The 15,407-nt window shown below is 37.0% G+C and overlaps 1 protein-coding gene across 19 annotated transcripts in view; it reads left to right on the top strand.

The window, feature by feature from the left end:
- ABI1 (abl interactor 1) overlaps nt 1-15,407 on the top strand; it is a 128,507-nt gene that overhangs the window by 30,446 nt on the left and 82,654 nt on the right. The window contains exon 1 of one of the 19 annotated variants that reach the window (XM_089903916.1): nt 9,735-9,897. The exons of the other annotated variants lie outside the window; for them this stretch is intronic. The gene's annotated coding sequence lies outside the window, so the exon portion shown is untranslated. Of the gene's footprint in view, nt 1-9,734; nt 9,898-15,407 lie in introns of those variants that run through there. 19 annotated transcript variants of the gene reach the window in all.

Raw genomic sequence — 15,407 nt, 5'->3', positions numbered from 1 at the left:
CATCTCTCTTTTTTTCCTTTTGTAACTATAATATAATAAAGAACTTTACGTGTGGTACTGTGATCTAGTTCTGGTGTGCTTAGATCCTCAGCTTTAGTAGGTTTGTATCTTTAGAAGAGGGTTTTTTTAAGAAAATTGTTGAAATAATCCCTTAGGATAAGAACACTTTTCTAATTCCTCTTATGTGCTTCTGCTTTCTCCAGTTGGTTCTGATAGCTGAAGAATACTAATACTCCTTGAGGTAGAAAAGAGGTATTTGGGCAATTTGGATTCTGATCTATGACCATTTATTTATTTATTGGCCGTGCTGCGAGGCGTGTGGGAATCTTAGTTCCCTGACCAGGGATGCCCCCTGCAGTGGAAGCTCGGAATCTTAACCACTGGATAGCCAGGGAAGTCCCTCTGTGGCCATTTAGAATAACTGTATCTTCAGTTAAATTATGTCCTAGGAATTAGAAATTTGTGAGTTAATAGGCAAGAATGTATTAGCCAGAGAAGAAGAGTGCTAATATTGGGACAAGAGTTTGAGTCAGACATTAGGAGATTGTGTAGACGTAATTCCATGAAAATAGTGTTTGTAAGAAAAGTAAGGTAAAAGTGATAGTTGAAAGGTAATTTTGGAGCATTTAAAAAGTTTGAATTTGGGGGGAGCTATATATTTTTTCTAATGTCTTTTTGTGTTGATTGTAATTTTTACTGAAGTTATGGTTTGACTTTTGAAGAATAATAGTCAAACCCTGGGGCTACAAACGTTTTAGACCTTAATATTTATTTAATAAGACACCATCCTAAAAAATAAGGGATTTTTTAAAAAGTATGGTATTGAGAAAATGGCAATTGTTTGATTTTGGAAAATGTCAGTTACTGGATTTTGTTTTTAAAGGAGATAGCTAACCTGATGATTTTAACTGTAAACATTAATTCCATAGAAAGGAGACTTGAAGTTTTTTAGTATTACCACTCTGTGTCAACCCAAATAGGTACACTTAACTAACTAATTTACTAATTTTCTTCATTTACAAAATGAAATTTTCTGAGAAATAGTTGGTAGTGAACTAGTATTTGTGAAAAAAATCTGGCAGCAAAACAAAACACCCTAAGGAAGATAATATTTATTTGTTATCAGATAGATTCTAATTTTGGTATGCATCTGTGCTTAGCAAGTTCAGCAGATGTTTGTGGAATTGTGATTTATATCAACTAAAGAATATTGGTAGTACCATCTCAGGTATAGCTTAAAGTATAAGGAAACCATTTAAAGTCTTATTTTACTAATTTTTAGCACAGTAATTAAAAACTCATATACTCAGATGTGGAGAGAATGGCATAATGAACCCCGACGTGTTCAACATCCAGCTTTAACAATTACCAACTCATGGCCTTTCATCTGTAATCCTCTCCTGTCTGTCTGTCATTATTGTAAAGTCCATCTTTGATGTATCATTTCATCCATAAATATTTTAGTACGTATCTCTAAAAGATAAAAGGCTTATTTAAATCCATTGCACAATTTCTATATGTGGAGGAAAAGATAATGAATGTTATTATGATTTATTTATGACAATAAGGAGTAGAGAGCTTTAAAATAGTTAATGTATTTTAAGTTTACAAACAATTTTGTTAGTAATTCCTGCCATAGGTTGATTAGAATATAGCTATATTATATGCTTCATAATGGAATTTTAAAAATTGAGCTGTAAGTCATATAATATAAAACCAACCATTTTAAAGCATACAGTTCAGTGGTATTTAGTGCATTCACAGTGTTCTGCAACCACAACCTCGATGTATTCTAAAACATTTTCATCACTCCTCGGGAAAGCCCATACCTGTTAAGTAGTTTGTCCCCATCCCAACCCCCCGGCACCTGGCATCCATCAATTTGCCTTGTTTCTATGAATTTACCTATTCTATATATTTCATATGAATGGAATTATACAATATGTGGCCTTTTGTGTCTCTTTCACTTATATAAAGCGTAATGTTTTCAAGGTTCATTCACTTGGTAGCATGTATTAGTACTGTATTCCTCTTTATGGCTTAGTAATATTCTAGTGTATGTATATTATACCACATTTTGTTTATTCATTCATCCTTTGATGGACATTTGGGTTGTTTCTACCTTTTCGCTGTTGTGAATAGTACTGCTATGAATATTCACGTACAGTATTTGAGTGCCTGTTTTCAGTTCTTTTCCATATATACACCTAGGAGTCCTTCATAGTGGTATTTTGTTGTGAAATACATAATTACCTAATTTTGCACGTAGATAATTTTGAATTTCTACCATTGTACTGCAGTGTTAAGAAGGAATTCCAGGCATGAACATACACTCAGAACTTCAGTGTGAATTAAGGCTTGGAGCCTAATTTTCTACTTTATATGTAAAGTTAATTTTCCCCCTGATTACCAAAGTAATATCAAATACGGTAATTGCACGAATTTTAAACTTTTTAGAAATATATATAGCTTAGACAGGACAAGTTCCTTGTAATATCACTCACATATATAGCTTTCAACGAATATATCTAAACTTTATATTGTACAATTGGTAAACTCATATTGCTGATAATAAGGCAGAAAGTATTTCAGTCACAGTATACTTTAAAATTAAATTCTAACACTTCTGTGAGATTATCTAATTATTAAGTCAGATGTGAATTATATTCTTATTTAGAGCTTAAATGAAGCATAGTACATAAGATGTGCAGTTGGATATTCTCAACTGCTTTTGATTGGAGCAAAATTTTATTTATCTCCTTGAAACTTAAAGGAAACAAAAATACTAACGTTAATGAAAAAGTGTATTACTGAAAAAATTTAATTTACCTTTAGTTTGTTTCCTGACTTTATGTTTAATTACTGTTAGTAATTTCTACGTGCTGTGATAAAATTGGGTTTGGTAAATTTTATTTTCATTTTCTTGAAAGGCAAGTGTGGTACTTTGTGAGAACCCTTTTTATTTGGGCCATGGGGAATTAATGCCCTCTACTTAAACACCAGAAAGGTATGTAATGCAGCATATGGAAAAAGATACTTAGTTCAAATACTGGCAACCTAAGACTTGTAGTAACAAACACTTTAAGAAGGCAGTGTAGTGGAAAGGGTTGATTAGTGCCATTTAAAAATCATGGTTACCACTCAAAAGTGAGGCCTCAGTATATCCCAGCAATCCCACTTTCTTTTTCCACGTCATTTAATTTAAGTTAATTAATTTATTTATTTTTTGGCTGCATTGGGTTTTCGTTGCTGTGCGCTGGCTTTTCTCTAGTTGGGGAGAGCAATGGCTACTACTCTTTGGGGTGCGCGGGCTTCTCATTGTGGTGGCTTCTCTTGTGGGCACGGGCTCTAGGTGCACAGGCTTCAGTAGTTGTGGCACGTGGGCTCAGTAGTTGTGGCTTGTGGGCTCTAGAGCACAGGCTCAGTAGTGTGGCTCACGGACCCAGTTGCTCCGCGGCATGTGGGATCTTCCCAGACCAGGGCTCGAACCCGTGTCCCCTGCATTGGCAGGCAGATTCTCAACCACTGCACCACCAGGGAAGCCCTGGCAGGCAGATATTTAACCACTGCGCCACCAGGGAAGTCCTTCCACATCATTTTACACCATAAACTGTTTTAAATTTTCTCTTCCCTTTTAAAATCTCTTTCCTTTCTCATCTTTTATTTCATAGAGAAAATAGACCTCATTGTATAAGACATATACTTTCTTACCACTACATTTCCAAGCCTACTGGTGTCCTCATTCGTCCTATTCTGCTTCCTTCTTGTAATGGAGGAGAGGTGTGCTTCCTCCTAGCTGAGGTCAGTCCTTATCTTTGCTCTGGGTCCTATCCTTGCTTGCCTTTTTAGAAAACTTACACTTCTCATATCTTTATTTCTTCTCTCTTTACTGATTTTGTGCAGCCAGAATTGAAACATCTCAAGCCTCTTGATCAGTGTTTAGTTCTTTTCTTGCTTGTTTTCTCAGCATCACTTCACACAATTGACCATTCCCTCTTTTTTTTTTTTAAAGCTAATTCTTTGGCTTCTGTGATGACATTCTTTTGTACTTTTTCCTGTTACCGTCTGGCCCTTTGTTCTCCCTTACCTTGAAATATTACAGTGACTTTGTATGAGATCCTTTCTACACCTACCCCCTTAGGCTGTTTTAGTTATTCCCATCTGAATGATCTCTCTTCCACTGCAATTTCAATCCATATATCTGCTTGTTTGAGTCACAGGTACCTCAGATTTATAGAAACTGAACTCATCACCTTTCCCCAGTCTCTCCTACTACTTACTTTCCGCTGACTCACGCACTCGAAACCCGGGCATCCTTCTTGGCTCCTCCATTATTCTTTCCTGGCACCTCCTTCCCCAACTACCACTACTGATTCGTCTGTACCAGGTCCTGTTGAATCTTCTTAAATTTGTCTATTCCATCTCCTAATGTAAAGCTTAGACAACTGCTGTAGCTTCTGTCTTCTCATCACCACATACCCCCTCTGATCACCTCGCTATTATCCACACTGTGCCACTTGAATGTCACTTTCAAAATGGAAATCTGATCATGTCACTTCCCTGCTTAAAAGTTAGTCAGTGATTCCTCATAAATATGCAGTTTCACAGCGAGGCCTATTAGGCCATATGTAGTATAGCTCCTGTCTTTCTAGTCTTACTGCATTCATCCCATTACCCTCGTCTTAACCAGTCAGTCATATTGGCCTTTCAGTTTTTGAAATTTAGTTTTTTTCTGCCTTTGCAAATGTTATCTGACTAGAAAACTTGTTCCTCTTGGTCTGAATATTATTCATTCATCAGGTCTTATAGTTCAGATGAAAAATTACTATATTCATTCATTCATTCTTCATTTGATCAAAATCCTTTGAGTACCTACTAAGTGTCAGGTACTATCCTAGGTACCACAGATAGAAATATAATGTGAGCCACATATCTAAGTTAAAATTTTTCTAAAAACCACATTTAAAAAGTAGGAAGAAATAGGTTGAAATTAATTTTAATAACATTTTATTTAACCCAGTGCATCCAAAATATAATTATTTCAATAAGTTATCAACATAAATAGTTTGTTAGGGACTTCCCTGGTTAAGAATCTGCCTCCCAATGCAGGGGACACGGGTTTGAGCCCTGGTCGTGGAAGATCCCACATGCCGCAGAGCAACTAAGCCCGTGCGCCACAACTACTGAGCCTGCACTCTAGAGCCCGTGAGCCACAACTACTGAGCCCGCATGCCACAACTACTGAAGCCCGTGCACCTAGAGCCCGTGCTCTGCAACAAGAGAAGCCACTGCAATGAGAAGCCTGAGCACCGCATCGAAGAGTAGCCCTCGCTCGCCGCAACTAGAGAAAGCCCACGCACGGCAACGAAGACCCAACACGGCCAAAATTAAAAATAAATAAATTTATATTAAAAAATAGTTTGTTAATGAGATATTTTACATTCTTTTTAAAGTACTAAATCTTTGGAATCTGATGTGTGTTTTATACTCGCAGCACATCTTAGTTGCTGCATAGACAATGAAAAACTGGGACAATTAATACGTGGGAAGTCCCGTGAAATGTAAGGATAGTTGGAATCGAGGTACTAGAGTAAACTGCAGAGATAGAAGTTGGGTGTTTAGAATGTGGGATTTTTAAAATCTAGATTTTTGGAAGTGGTGTAATTACTAGTGATGACCATGGGAGGTTTTGACAGTGATGAAGAAAAAATGGAAGAAAAAATTGTTTTAATTCAGGAAGTCAAATGACTGAGAGACAAGAGTTTTGGGTGGATTATCTGAGTGAATGTTGACATCACTAAGAATATGATAGGAATAGTGATGAATTAGTGAGTCCTTAGCGAAGGAGGGGAGTAATGAGGACGTTGGTGGATGACAGCAATAAGATTTCTTTCTTAAACACCTCTTTCCTGTCCTACAAGGTCAATTTATACCCTATTAAATTCTCTCATAGAATCCTATATGTTTCCTCTGTGGTGCTCATTACATATGTTTGACACTTGATGCTGATCTACAAGAAAGCAGGTTTGCCACGTTTGTCTTGTTTATTCCCATATCTCCAGTGCCAGGCACATAAGCTCTCCAAAGTTTACATGAACTGTTAAAGGAGTCGGGAAGCTTAGTTCTGGTCCTCATTCTATCACGAATTAGTTGTATTTTAACCAGCCTTTAAATCTTTTATTTTATCTTCTAAAAAAGGGCGAGTTTGAACTAGATTATGTCTAAAGTTACAATTCTGATGGTTTTTAGTCGAGTTTGTCTCTAACTTTTAGCCCTATAATTCTGATGTTTTTTCATTAGTTTGTTTCTGAGTTAGTCCTTCAATTTCCTCTAAAAAAAATCGCCAATTTATTACACTTATTCCTTCTATTTTGTTGTTAACAAATGTTATGTTTAAATGTTTACTTTGTCATAATTAAGGTATCAAGATACTGAATAAATAGGTTGTTCAGGAAGTGGTTTAATTCAGATTGTTATGAACTGTGATTCCTCTTAAACATTCTTAAAATCTTTTTATTAAAATCACTTTTTCAGTCTTGCTGAAGAGAGAAAATATAAGTGAGATTGTGTTAAATTAGACATCTTTGTCTTTATTCCTTCACTGATCAACAGTACTGAAACTTACGGTCTCAGGACTCCTTTATACGCTCAAAAAATATCAAGGATCCCAGAGAACTTTCCTTTAGGCGGTTATATTTATCAATATTTACTGTATCAAAAGTTAAAATGGAGAAGTTTAAAATGTTTATTAATTCATTTAAAATAACATGTAATGGGTTTTAACATAAATAATGTAAATAATAATTTTCTGAAAAATATCCATAGGTTTCCCAAACAAAAAAAGTTTAATGAGAAGAGTGGCATTGTTTTATATTACTGCACATCTCTTTAGTGACTGGCTAGAAGACAGCTAGAAGACACTTCTGCATTCAGCCTGTTGTGATATTTTATTTCGGTTGAACTATGTGAGAAAATCTGGCTTCATACAGTTATGTAGTTGGAAAGGAAGGAGTATTTTAATAGCCTGTGCATAGAATTATGGATAATTTTCTTTGATATTGTATCAAAACTCAGCAGATAGTAGTTCTTAAAGGTTGATTGCTGTGTGGACTCTGAAACCATATCAATGAACATTTTATACTCCAGTACATTAAAAATCATTGCATGGGTCATTTGGATGGAAAGTATTTGTTCACTTAGTTATGTGGATCCTTCTGAATGTTGACACATTTCATTATATGATATGAAAAAAATCACATTCATTAATATCACTACAGATCTTATGAGTCTTTAAGTATTGAAAAGCTTCCAAGCTCACATTGGTGGATGAAAGGTTTCCAAAATTCTATTTTTTACTTGAAAGCTCGAATTTTACTGTTGGCAACAAATATTGCCAGTTATTTTCCTTGAAATGATAGGCTCACTTCGTTCATTTTTAGCAAAATGTCTGCCAAATATCCAATCTGATTAACCATAGTTTGTCAGTTGTTTTTTGAAGTTCCATGGAAAAATGGCTTATTCAGCTTGCAACTAAATTGCACAAGTGCTTTTTCCTATTGTACTTAGAATGCAGAATTACTTTATATATACTTTTCATTTTGTCACACAGAATGTTAAAAGGCATCTTGCCAGAAGAGAAGGCAAATAGCATTAGTATTATTATGAAAATAGTTTTGACCTTGTGAACCTCCAGAAAGGGTGTGAGAGATCCTCAGTGGTCCGCAGACCACACCTGGAGAAACTTTGGTATAGATGATTGGTTTAGTAGACTTAATGTCTTCCATTTATGGTAATAGTGGGACTCTGAATTTTAAATATCTTTGTATAGCACTATCTGTAGTGCGCATCTCTGACTAAAAGCTTGTGTAAATACCTCATAAAAAATTTAAAGTTCCTTGTGTAGGAATTCTCTTAGTACAGCATATACTATGTTAATCATTTTGGATAGTTTCTTATATTATGGGTCTTATTATTGCTCTGTATATTTCACCTTTCAGCACTAATTTTGAAATAGTTTTAGTTTCATATATCTGTTTTCTCCAAATTTTACCCATGCCAAAAGTTTGGTAATTTGTTTGAATAAATTTATTTGATTAATAGGAAGTTGTTTAAATTATATGATCTTTATGAAGCAGTATGAAACACTAATTTTAAAGTGTTTATCGTCATCATTTAGTTTATTTCTAATTTGAGTATGTTCCAAATTAGATTTGAAGAAATCTGTTGTTGATATTACCTATGGTACATATCTTCCTTTTCTGTACTAAAGTATTTGTCTCAAAAAAAATGAAAATGACCCAACTAAAGTAGTAGAAAAAGACAAAAAAATGGAGAATATGTTTTTTGTTTCAGCTGTTTCTCTGACATTTTCCCTCTTCTGTTATTTATTTTTATGCTTTTCATGAAAAAAGCTTTGGATTAATCCATTTCTCTTTTAAACCATTTCCCTTTCAAAAAGGTTGCGAAATCTTTTTTTCTTTTTCACCTCCACATTTCATTAAAATTAATAATCAATCATATTCAGACTTTATTATGAATAGTGGGGAGACAAACTGGCGATATACTCCCATTCTTTCAGAATAATCAGAGAATGCCATAAAGATCCTAAAGAAAACTGGCAAATTTTTACGGGTTCCCAAGTTGGAACCACAGGAATGCCCAATAAAGTGAAATATGTGTAATTATATGTCGCATACTTCACTGTATGACAGAATATATTAGTGTGTCACTTATTCAGCTATTCAGCAGTTTTTGACTATCATGTGCCTAAGTATATTTTGTGAATCAGATGTAATGGTTGCCCTTAAGATAAAATCTCTGCCTCCCTCGCTAATCAAATAAACCACATCCTGTAATAAATTTTATCTAGGGAAGCACATGTCGACATGAGAGTGTATGTCAGCTGCTCCCACCCAGCCTGGCATATCAAAGAAGTAATGTTGGGATTGAGATCTGAATGGTGAATATAATTAACCAAATTTAATATAGTTAACCAAGAAATTTTGAGGGAAGGAACAACAGTGTCCTTACCAGAGGGAACAGGAACATTATGTATACAGGCCCAAAGGTGAGGGAAAACAGAATTATTATTACTATTTTTTTGCATCTTTATTGGATTATAATTACTTTACAATCTTGTGTTAGTTTCCACTGTACAGCAAAGTGAATCAGCTATGTGTATACATGTATCTCCTCCCTCTTGAGCCTCCCTCCCGCCCTCCGCATCCCACCCCTCTAGGTCATCACAAAGCACTGACGTGATCTCCCTGTGCTATACAGCAGCTTCCCATTAGCTATTTATTTTACATATGGTAGTGTATATATGTCAGTGCTACTCTCTCAGTTCGTCCCAGCCTTCCCTTCCTCCCCGTGTCCATACGTCCGTTCTCTATGAGCAGAATGATTTTGAACAAGTTATAAACCTGTGTGCTTTAGAGTATAGTGAGCAGAGAGGGGAAAGTGATCTGTGGAGACTTAGGGACCAGATCAAGTAAGTTTTTTATAGGCTGTGTTAAGGATGTTGGTCTTTTTTCTGAGGCTGATGAGAAGACGTGGAAAATTTTAAGCAATGGGATGACATTATCATTTTTACTTTTTAAAGATTACTTGTGTTTTGGGCTTCCCTGGTGGCGTAGTGGTTGAGAATCTGCCTGCTAATTCAGGGGACACGGGTTTGAGCCCTGGTCTGGGAAGATCCCACATGCCGTGGAGCAACTAGGCCCGTGAGCCACAACTACTGAGCCTGCGCGTCTGGAGCCTGTGCTCCGCAACAAGAGAGGCCGCGATAGTGAGAGGCCCGCGCACCGCGATGAAGAGTGGCCCCCACTTGTCACAACTAGAGAAAGCCCTCGCACAGAAACGAAGACCCAACACAGCCAAAAATAAAGAAATAAAAAGGCAAGCATTTGAAGCCCTTTTAAAAAAATAAAAATAAAGATTACTTGTGTTTAGAGTGGAGAACAGATTGGAAGGAGGCTGGAGTATGTATGGATTGGAAGGAGCTCAAGAGGAGATGGTGGGAGGCTGATCTTGAGGTGATGGTAGCGAGTGGTCATGAATTATCTAAACTCTCTAGTGCCTGGAATCATTGTGATGGGCTGTGACTACTTATTTTTCTTTTCTAGAAGGAGGAGTGTTTGAGGCTGTAGAGATGTGTTAAAAGTAATTCAGCAACTAGTTGTTTGATGCTCAGCGAATAGTTATTAATGGCCTACTCTATGAAAGACTCCAGGTGTTGTGATGTCTATGTTACATGCAGTATAGTTATGTAAAAATCATTGAATGATAGAAGATTATAAAGCCTTAAATTTAGGGAAGAGAAAATTGATCTGTAGTACTTACATTTAAATGAGGAAACGTTCTGTATAGAAGAAAATAATTGTAACTTTTGAAAGGTTTTTAGTTTTGGCAGTTTGTAGAATTTTGCTTAGAGAAAGAAAAAATGTCAAGCAGCATTTTTTTTTCTAAAAGAGCATGTAGGTAATTAATAGATTCCCATAAAAGATTAAATAATTCAGTTGTATTGAAAGCAAAACCTAGAATTTCCCTTCCTTCTTCTCCCCATATGCCTGTTCATCCCCTCCCCCAAACCACCGTCAAGTTGTTTTGTATCCTTCCACTTTTTGCACAGAGGATGAGGAAGATTTGTCTGGCATTGGTGCAGGATGGATTTGTGAAGGGGCAGACTGGATGCAGAGTGACAAGTTAGAGGACTGGTATATCTGTTCTTGAATTGAGATAGCTGCAGTTAAGATGGAAAAGGAAGAAATAGGTGCAAGAAGAGTCAGGAAGCTCGGTGAAGGAGATATGGTGGATAGGGAAAGGGAGAACTCAAAGATCACTTATTTTACCTAGAGCCATTCTCCTCCAGCATAAAGCCAATATGCCCACAGAAGGTAATTTGCAGTCACAGAAGTGAATCTATGGACCTTCTCTTTTTCAGCCGTTAGTACACAGTTGGTTCCGGCACACTCCAGCTTTTACTCCTCCACAATTGAATTGATTGGCAGAGCAGTGGGTTGGAAAATAGGAATAAGACTTGACTGTTAGCTGGCAGTGTGGGTAGAAGTGGGCAGCGGGAGGAGAGAGGAAAGGCACTCTAAGGTTTCTCTGGCTGTGTGCTGTGGTGTCATGAGGCTGAGGGGCAAGTTCCTCCTCCTAACATTAATTTTGATGTTCTGTCATAATCTTCTGTATTATAGATTGCTGGATTTTTTTTTTTTTTAGATTGCTGGATTTTTAGACACTTAGAATCTTTTGTAAGTACCTTCAAAATATGTGTGGCTTATATGTGTATTGAGAACTGTCCCTTTTAAAAAGGAACTTTCAGAGAGAATTTTAAGGAACAGTGCAATGTTTGGGGGTTTCAGGGAAATTTAAATTTCTCATGGAGTGAGTTTTTCTGAGTCATGAGTTAAGCGGAAGGGGAGGTTGGGAGGCAAGGGATCTAGGTAGTAGGAAAATCATGTGTACCACGACGAGTTTGAAAGAGCTACACGTATTTCGTTTTTGATAGTGTCAGATGCAAGGGAGGGTAGTGGAGGAGATGAGGTCTCAGTCAAAAATATACCCAAACTACTGGCATTAAACTGTAGAAAACCAGTGTAGTATTTCCCACATTTGGAAACAGAGAAACCACATTTTAAATTTAACACTGGTAAGATGACACTGTGTTTTTTTTTGCTGTGCCCTGATATATATTGTGTTCTTTCATCTGGACACATTTGGCATAATCAACAGAAGCCATTCAGTAAGTGGGTAAATGCAGGAGAAATGGATTATAGGTCTGAATAAATCCCTTTTGTATCAACTAAGTATAATAACTTGGGGACTGCTTGCGTTACTGGATTTATTATTAGTGTTTAATTATATCTTGTGGAATATAGAGCCACTTATCTCCAGTTCAGTTGCGCATTTCTTACACTCATCCTTATTCCCCCTACTCCCCTTGCCTCCCTTCGCCCCCCCCCAAAAAAAAGAGAGAGAGAGAGAGAGAGAAAAGAAAGGCAGGCAGGTAGGATGGTACTGTCTATATGAAAACCCTGCCACTCTCAGGGTTTTTGTTTCGTTTTTGAGTGAAAAGGTAAGGTGGTGTAAAGTGAGAGGAATAAATGACATATTTATGTCGCTGAGAAGAACTGTAATAAAACATTCCTTTTATAGTCAGGCACAAGTCTTCGGAAAAAAGTTTACTTCCACCAAGATGTTTTGACCTCATGGATACTATAAGTCATGTAATGATCTTGTTTCTTTTTCTTTTTTTTTTTTTTTTTTTTCGGTACGTGGGCCTCTCACTGTTGTGGCCTCTCCCGTTGAGTAGCGCAGGCTCAGCGGCTCCGCGGCATGTGGGATCCTTCCGGACCGGGGCACGAACCCGCGTCCCCTGCATCGGCAGGCGGACTCCCAACCACTGCGCCACCAGGGAAGCCCCTGATCTTGTTTCTTTATCTGTGGATTCGTGGAGATCAGAGCCAAACTTATGGCTCTGATTTATTATGTAGTACTCTGTGGTCTCTGTGGTCTGTGTATTAACATTGTGCCTTTATCTTTTATATTATTGGATAACCTGATTCTTATCTTGTATATTTTCCTTTTTTATTTTACACATTTTTGTATTGATATAGTAATACCTAATGGCACTACCCCAGACCAATGAAATTGTAATCTTTTTGGGGGGAGGTGAGGGCTAGATTGGGTCCAGGGCTCTGGAATTTTTTTAAAAAGCTCACCAGGGGTTTTGATGTCCACCTAGGGTTGGAAATCACTGTTCTAGAGCAGGAGCGGGCAGATGTTTTCCCAAAGAGCCAGATAATAATTATTTTAGGCATTGCAGGCCATGTGGTCTGTCACAACTACTCAACTCTGCCATTGTAGTAAGAAAACCATAGATGATATGTGAATTAATAGGTGTGAAGGTGTTCTAATACAACTTTGTTTGCAAAAATGGGGGGTAAGTATTTGGCCTGAGGGTCATAGTTGTTGAGCCCTGTTCTACAGCCTGAACTATACTGTTGATGTACTAAAACTGTGCTTGAGCTAACATACTGAGGTGAATGGATTTATTTTTTTCTCTGTCTCTTTCTTTTTTCTTTTCCAGTTGACTTTTTGAGAGCAGGTTTAGATGCACAGCAAAATTGAATGGAAGGCACAGAGACTTCCCATGTACTGTCTGCCCCTACACATGTACAGTCTCCCACATTATCAACATCCCCCACCAGCATGGTACATTTGTTACAGCTGATGAACCTACACACTGATACATCATTATCACCCAGAGTCTGTAGTTTGTTTACGTAGTTTAGGGTTCACTCTTGTTGTACATTATTTGGGTTTTGAAAAACGTAGAATGACATGTGTCCACCATTATTCTTCAGTACACAGTAGTTTCACTGACCTAAAAATCCTTTCACCAACATTTTCCCATTCCCCATCACCAACTACCATTCTACTCTCTGTTTATCTGAGTTCAGCTTTTTAAGATTCCACATATAAGTGATATTATACAGTATTTGTCTTTCTCTATCTGACTTATTTCACTTAGCATAATTCCCTCAGGGTCCATCCATGCTGTTGCAAATAGCAGGATTTGCTCTTTCTGGTGGCTGAGAAATAATCCTCTGTGTGTGTGTGTGTGTGTGTGTGTGTGTGTGTGTGTGTGATGTGTGTATACACACCATATCTTTATCCATTCATTTGTAGATGAACATTTAAGTTTGTTAAGCTTGTTTCCATATCTTGGCCGTTATGAATAATGCAGTGAACATGGGAGTGCAGTTATCCTTTTGAGATCCTGATTTCATTTCCTTTGGATATACACCCAGAAATGGGATTTCTGGATCATATGGTAGTCCTGTTTTAAAATTTTTGAAAGCCTGCATACTGTTTTCCATGGTGGGCATACCAATTTATATCCCACCAACAGGACACAAGGGTTCCCTTTTCTCCACATCCTTGCCAGTGCTTGTTATGTCTTGTCTTTTTTTTTTTTTTTTTTGCGATACGCGGGCCTCTCACTGCTGTGGCCTCTCCCGTTGCGGAGCACAGGCTCCGGACGCACAGGCTCAGCGGCCATGGCTCACGGGCCCAGCCGCTCCGCGGCATGCGGGATCCCCCCAGATCGGGGCACGAACCCGCATCCCCTGCATCGGCAGGCGGATTCCCAACCACTGCGCCACCAGGGAAGCCCTATGTCTTGTCTTTCTGATGATACCCGTTCTGACAGGTGTGAGGTGTGGTTTTGATTTGAATTTTGTTGATTAGTGATGTTGAGCCTCTTTTCATGTACCTGTTGACCATTCGTATGTCTTCTTTGGAAAAATGTCTATTCAGATCCTCTGCCCATTTTTAAATTAAAAAAAAATTTTTTTTTTGCTATTGAATTATGTGAGTTCTTTGTATATTTTCAGTATTAACCCCTTACCTGATAGACGGATTTCAAATATTTTCTCCCATCCTGTAGGTTGCCTTTTCATTTTGTTGATGGTTTCTTTTGCTGTGTTGTAGCCTTTTATTTTGATATCGTCCCACCTATTTATTTTTGGGTTTTTTGCATGTGCTTTTGGTGTCATATCCCGAAAGTCATTGTCAAGACTAATGTTAGGGAGCCTTTTTTCTGTGTTCTTCTAGGAGTTTTATGGTGTTAGGTCTTACGTTTAATCCTTTTTAGTTGATTTTTTTGAGTGGTGTAAGATAGGTGTCCAGTTTCATTCTTTTGCATGTGAATATTCAGTTTTCTCAACACCATTTATTGAAGAGATTATCCTTTCCCCATTGGGTATTTTTGGCTCCCTTGTCAAATATTACTTGACTGTATATGTGAGGGTTAATATCTGGGCTCTTAATTCTGTTATATTGGTCTTTGTTTTTACACTGGTACTATATGTATGTATATTTTATATATACATAATTTTTTTGATTAGTATCATTTTGTAATATAGTTTAAAATCAGGAAGTGTGATGCCTCCACCTTTGTTCTTCTTTCTCAGGATTGCTTTTGCTATTTCCAATATATTGTAGTTCCAATACAAAATTTAGGATTTTTTTTCTATCTGTGAAAAGTGCTTTTGAAAATCTGATAGGGCTTGCATTGAATCTATAGATGGCTTTGGGTAGTGTGGACATTTTAACAATACTAATTTTTCCAATCCATGAACATGATAAATCTTTTCATTTATTTGTGTCTTCAGTTTCTTTTTTCAAAGTCATATGGTTCTCACAGTATAGCTCTTTTACCTCTTGGGTTAAGTTTATTCCTATATATTATTGTTATTTTTGATGTTATTGTATAGCATCCATACAAACCAGTACAAAAAATTGTATTTTATTGTTTTTGATGTTTTGTATGCTATTAATGGGATTTAAACAAATTTCTTTTTCAGATATATTATTATTAGTGTATAGGAAGGCAA

The sequence above is a fragment of the Delphinapterus leucas genome, chromosome 2 (assembly GCF_059928025.1).
Source record: "Delphinapterus leucas isolate spDelLeu-1000000601 "Yukka" chromosome 2, BTC_Dleu_Yukka2, whole genome shotgun sequence".
Lineage (NCBI taxonomy): Eukaryota > Metazoa > Chordata > Mammalia > Artiodactyla > Monodontidae > Delphinapterus > Delphinapterus leucas.
This window is presented reverse-complemented; position numbering and strand designations above follow the sequence as displayed.